The sequence below is a fragment of the Garra rufa genome, chromosome 1 (assembly GCF_049309525.1).
Source record: "Garra rufa chromosome 1, GarRuf1.0, whole genome shotgun sequence".
In the NCBI taxonomy this organism is placed as follows: Eukaryota; Metazoa; Chordata; class Actinopteri; order Cypriniformes; family Cyprinidae; genus Garra; species Garra rufa.
The window spans coordinates 99,126,176-99,132,480 of NC_133361.1; the positions used below are offsets into that span (position 1 = coordinate 99,126,176).

The 6,305-nt window shown below is 35.1% G+C and overlaps 2 non-coding genes across 2 annotated transcripts; both read right to left on the minus strand.

Moving 5' to 3' along the window:
- Positions 1-4,781: 4,781 nt before the first annotated feature.
- Positions 4,782-4,853, minus strand: trnaw-cca (transfer RNA tryptophan (anticodon CCA)). Its single transcript has one exon. It is a non-coding gene; the product is annotated as a tRNA-Trp (tRNA).
- A 1,169-nt stretch (positions 4,854-6,022) lies between these two features.
- trnaw-cca (transfer RNA tryptophan (anticodon CCA)) lies at positions 6,023-6,095 on the minus strand. The gene has a single exon. It is a non-coding gene; the product is annotated as a tRNA-Trp (tRNA).
- Positions 6,096-6,305: the final 210 nt, after the last annotated feature.

Consider the following 6,305-nt stretch of genomic DNA (forward strand, 5'->3'; position numbering starts at 1 on the left):
ACTGTCACGATCCAGGCGGGGTTGTGGAGAGGGACAATGATGAGGAGAACCGGAGTAGAAAAACGAATAAAGATTTATTAAATAAAACACAGTAACTAATACAAACAAAACAAAACCGGGAGTATAAGGTGAGCACATGTACACAAGTAAACAGAGGTAACAGTTAGCATTGACGGACAAATGGGGAGTGCACACACAGACTCTTAAATACACTGAAACGGGGGCGTGGTCACAAACAAGCTAACAAGATAACGAGGGGGAAATACAAATATGGGCAAGATTAGACTAAATGAGACTGAACTAAAGGGGGAGACAAGGACTAAACCATAGAACTAGAAACATGGGGGAAAAACACTTGGGAAACAGAACAGAACAGGACAAGACACAGACATAATCCTGACAGATACATAGTGTTTTATAAAATAAAAGAAGAGATAGAATGATAGAACTTTTAAACAAATTAAGCAAAAATTAACAAACCAAAGAAATTTTTTTTGTATGTCTTTTACCCATGATGTGTGTGTGTGTACCTTCATATATTTACAATTTTTAAATGTTATTATTATTATTATTATTGTCTATTCAGGGGAATAGTGAAGTGCCGTTGGCTGAAAGTCAGGACCATGCAGGAGCACCAGAGGGGAGTGATTGAATCGTCCAACTCGGATTAAATTTTTTTTTTCTGCTGTAGTTTTCAAGGAAGCTTTTTTATTTTGTAATTTTTTTTTAAGATTGTGTCTTGTAAAAAAATTTAAAACTGTTGTGTTCCTTGAGCAGACCAATGTATATATGTTATTAATTTAAAGATGTTAATAAAAATAAATAATGTTCTAAATTTCTTCTCTTTAAAAACTGTCTTTTTTGACTGTGTGTGTATGGTGTCTTTATAATATTGTTAGTGCATGGTATTCCAAAAATATAACTAAACATTTTGTTAACTTAATAATGTTAAAATATAATGTCCTAACACTATTATTAATAAACATTTAGAAGATCATCACAAGATCTTTTCAAGGTTTTTTATTTACAGAAAATGTTATCGTAACAATCTGAAGAACATTGTAAGAACTAAAAGTAAACATCCTGTAAAAAAAAATAGTAGAATATATATAAATGAAAAAAAGTAACTTTTTTTTCACTGATTTTTACAAAAATGCATTTAGAAAATGTTGTAATGTCTTTAAAGAGAACATTATAAGAATAAAAATAGACCTACCCATTAAAAACATTAAAAGAGCGTTAGGGAATAGGGAATGATCTAATAATGTTATCTCTGAACATTTTAAGAATGTGTTTTGACAATGTTTTCATATCATTCAATAGAATGTTGTGGGAACAAAAATAAAACTACCCGCTAAAAACATTGTAAGAATGTTAGGGAATGATGTTCTAAAAATGTTACCACTGAACATTTTAAGGATGTTTTTAGAGAATGTTATCCTATCAATTGAGAGAATGTTGTGGGAACAAAAATAAAACTACCCGCTAAAAACATTGTAAGAATGTTAGGGAATGATGTTCTAACAATGTTACCACTGAACATTTTAAGAATGTTTTTAGAGAATGTATCCTATCATTTGAGAGAATGTTCTGGGAACAAAAATAAAACTACCCGCTAAAAACATTGTAAGAATGTTAGGGAATGATGTTCTAACAATGTTACCACTGAACATTTTAAGAATGTTTTTAGAGAATGTTATCCTATCATTTGAGAGAATGTTGTGGGAACAAAAATAAAACTACCCGCTAAAAACATTGCTAGAACATTGCTTGGTAATGTTCTTAAAACATTTTTAGAACCAAAAATTTCTAGCTGGGTTATTATTAGTATCAAGAATTAGTGATTTTTGGTTAAATCACTGCACGTGGTGAAATTTATCCATAATCGACTACCAGCCAAATTAAAGATCTGGCTACATTTATGCCTATGAATAGTCTTTTAACATTGTCTAATTGCATTTAATATTTTCAGACTTTCATATATTATATTATGTTGATGCTTGCTTGACTCTTTTACTTTCCTTGATTTGGCTTATTATTAAGTATTTTAAGCACAAACTATGTGTTTTCTGCAAATCTAAGTCTTTTAAATGTAATTGGTTTGCTTTCTTTATCATTTATTCATAGCTGTGTGTACCTTCACCACATGAAATAGTTAATAGAAAAAGTTAATGTTGTGACGTTGAAACTTCGGGATAACCCCTAAGGTTATTTTTCACTGAAACTTATATTTAAATATATTTTATAATATGTGCTAAACATATTAAAAACTACAAATGTGAGAGTTTGAGATTCTACCTAAAAATCAAAATTGCAATGTTTCGGTGCAGAAACCTTTTTTCACAAAATTTATTAAGTGTCTTAAAAATTAATTTTGATGAGTAAATCTTTTATTGTTACTTAGCATGACACAAGTACACATTTTAAATATTGGGCTTTCTACCAAACTATGCTGTCAGACATATCAAGTGTAATAAAGTGAAACATGTTGAAATATGAAATATATAGGCAGCTTTTCTTCTAAATGTAGTGCAAAATGAAGATGCAGAAATCTTGAAGTGTTGAGAGCTCCAATTGTTATAAAGCATATCACCGGCTGCGTCCGAAATCGCCTACTCAATGAGTAGGTACTTAATTTCAATAAGTACTTACTTAACGAGTGCTAAAAGAGTACCTACTCAACAGCCATATCTCCTTGAGTATGAATGCGTTCCGCCATGTTGACGTTATCATGTGACCTATGACGTTATAACAAGCGCAACATGAAATGTTATGAGCGGCGGATTTAATTCATCTATCGGTAAACATTTTGATGTTGATGAAATTTGCTTATTTTGGATTGATTTAAGTTTTTATATTTTTAACAATACTAAAATGACTAAAACCCCCAAATTTGTTGTCTTGAATATGTTAATGGGCAAAATTGTGCAAAAGTAGCTTAGATCTGATTTGTTTTCCTTTTTCTTGCTGAATTTCTAATAATAAATAATAAATAAATAACAAAAACAACAAATGCAATTTTTAATTCATTGCAATTTTATGAATATTCAAATATATTTAATATTTTTTTCTGTATATAATCTTGTACTTTGTATGCAAACCTATTATAGTTATGTTTTCTGTCATGATTGTTCTTTGTTAAAGATACTTAAGTCTTTCCCTGAGTTCGTATGGAATTATAAATTCTGTATTACTAAAAATGTAAGTATTACTACTTAGAAATTAAAATAACTTTAGACTGCATTGCTAGCCCACTCCAACACTTACCAACAATAATAAAGATAAATGCTGAATAATAATTAATGATATTTCTAGTTAAACAAGCATAATGTTTTTTTTTCTATGAAGTAATGAATAAATGCATACGCTTATGAAAATCTTATATTTTATTTACTGACAACATCAGGAAACATGAATAAATTAGTAAAATAATAAAAGTAACCATGAACATAAATAAATACACATGGAACAAAGCTTTATTTAAACATATTGGTCTTTTAGTCTTTTTCTACTGAGGAGACCACTGCAACATCTGGTCCAGATGAGGCAAAGGGCAGGTGGAGTGATGGAGGGTCTCATCGATGGCACTAGACCATTTCCAGGATGCTTCTGTGGATTTCTCCTTTCTTACTGCACACACCAGTCTGCAGACATTTCAGATCATACAAAGATGCACAAATATATTACAAAAGCTGTCATTTTAACAGCACAATGTCATTAGATCTCTGTATTGGAAGTTACAAAATGATCAATCTTTATATTAAGTTTCGGATTTTACTTTTCCCCAAAAATGCTGCAGTCACCTTTCCTTTCAGGTCCTGCTCCACCACAAAAGATCTGCAACAAAGGCACATAAATCAAGAATCAGAAAAGTTCTGTTATAGCTCTGTTTGAAATGAGTTTGAAGTTCAGTTAGGCCTACTATATGTACATGTGTTTATTTACATTACTTACATTAATGTAAAGCAGTGACAGTGAATTCTCACATAGCGTCCATCACTCACTCAGATGTTTCATGTTGTGATGTGCTCTAGAACATTTTCCTGTCATTTGTTAAGTAGACATTAATGTCTTTAAAATGTATGTTTTATGTAAATCCGCTTTTGAAGACGTACGTGTATTTCCTGGAGTTTAATGTTCGCTATACGTCATAAAACATGTTTTAACAGCGAAATCACAAATATACTATAGCATAGGCTACTGTATAACATCTTGGCACCTTATGCAAATCAACAGTTTACGATAAAGTAGCTCAACAAATATGATTTTTAAGACAGGGAACCGTGTTTTGGTTTGTAATTCTCACATTTGTAAACACCTTCATTGCGGTTCTCAATCACATTCGATGATGACGTTTTGGCCTCCTGGGATTGAAAATTATCCATCGATGAAAGACTTCAGAATCTGAGCTGAAGCAGTAGGACATCCGGGGATTTCTCGCCTACTCTTTTATGAATACTGAGGTTTCGAACGTACTTCTTTCTTCACATACTCTTTTTTCCCACTATATAGTAGGTAAGTAGGCATATTCGGACGCACTTTAAGTAGACGTACACCCGAATCTCACGAGAATTAGTGCATTCGCCTACTAATTCTCGCCTACTCTTTTATAAATACTAAGGATTCGGACATACTTATTCGCTTGCCTACTGCTTTCCCCTACTATATAGTAGAGAAGTAGGCGATTTCGGACGCAGCCATACAGAGCGGTGGGATTGGAAACCACTGCACCACACAAAGACAGGACTTCTTTCCACATTAGAAGTCAACAAGAAATCACGTGACCCCGACGTGATTTGAACACGCAACCTTCTGATCTGGAGTCAGACGCGCTACCGTTGCGCCACGAGGTCCTGAACCCGGAGGTGATGTATTTTGCTTAACCGCCTTGACACAGAATTCAAATCAGTAAATATACGGTGCTCAAGGAACACTCTTGATGTTGGACTTCATACTCAGGAGATCAAAAACAGATCGTCTGACCTCAAGGTGATTTGGAGCCAGACACTCTACCGTTGCACTACAAGATAGCGGAAAAATTATTTAGTGCTTCATGCTTAAGCACTTTGATAAACTATGCAAATCCGCTAGTCTTTACACTCACATAGTCAAGAACAGTTCGCTTGACCTCAACATAATTGGAACACGCAACCTCCCGATCCGGGGTCAGGCGCACTCTGTCGCGGCCACGAGGTCGAGAAAACAAGTCGGCGTTCCTTGCTTAATTGCTTTGATTCAATTTGCAAATCAGTCACGGTAAAGGGCTGTAGACTTTATACTATGGATGTCAAGAAGAGATCAACTGATGTGATTGGAACATGCAACCGTCTGATCTGGATTCAGCCAAGCTACCGTTGTACCCCAAGACACCACAAACCTATCTGGTGTTTCCTGCTTAAGCCACCTTTTGTCATCCTGCCTTCGATAGCTCAGCTGGTAGAGCGGAGGACTGTAGATGATACATTAGCTATCCTTAGGTCGTTGGTTCGATTCCGGCTCGAAGGAGCTGGCTTTTGAATTCGGCACGTAGATGTTTCCACGATTTCTTCAGAGATTGCAGGGCAAGATATGCAAAAGTAACACGTCAAGAGGCAGATCTGTCACAGTACACAATGACAGGAATAGTTATTACATGAGATCTCAGGCTTAATATAAATAACAGGTCAAGATACAAATCTATCACAGTACACTGGTGATTTTCAATCCTGATCCTGGGGACCCCCTGCTCTGGGCTGTGTTTCCCAAAAGCGTTGCAATCCTTAATACAACGTAGACGCATTGAAACCAATAGAGTTGCAATCAACTTAGGCTTACGATGACTCTGGAAGACGCGGCCCTGCATTTTTGTCTGTCTCCTTTTTCTGACACACCCAGATGAGCTCATGGAGCTCTCTCCTAACTAGCCAATGATCTTAATCAGGTGTGTTTAATAAGGGAGACATACAGAGCGGTGGGATTGGAAACCACTGCAGCACACAACGACAGGACTTCTTTTCACATTAGAAGTCAACAAGAAATCACGTGACCCCCGACGTGATTTGAACACGCAACCTTCTGATCTGGAGTCAGACGCGCTACCGTTGCGCCACGAGGTCCTGAACCCAGAGGTGATGTATTTTGCTTAACCCCCTTGACACAGAATGCAAATCAGTAAATATACGGTGACCTCAAGGTGATTTGGAGCCAGACACTCTACCGTTGCACTACAAGATAGCGGAAAAATTATTTAGTGCTTCATGCTTAAGCACTTTGATAAACTATGCAAATCAGCTAGTCTTTAAACTCACAAAGTCAAGAACAGATCG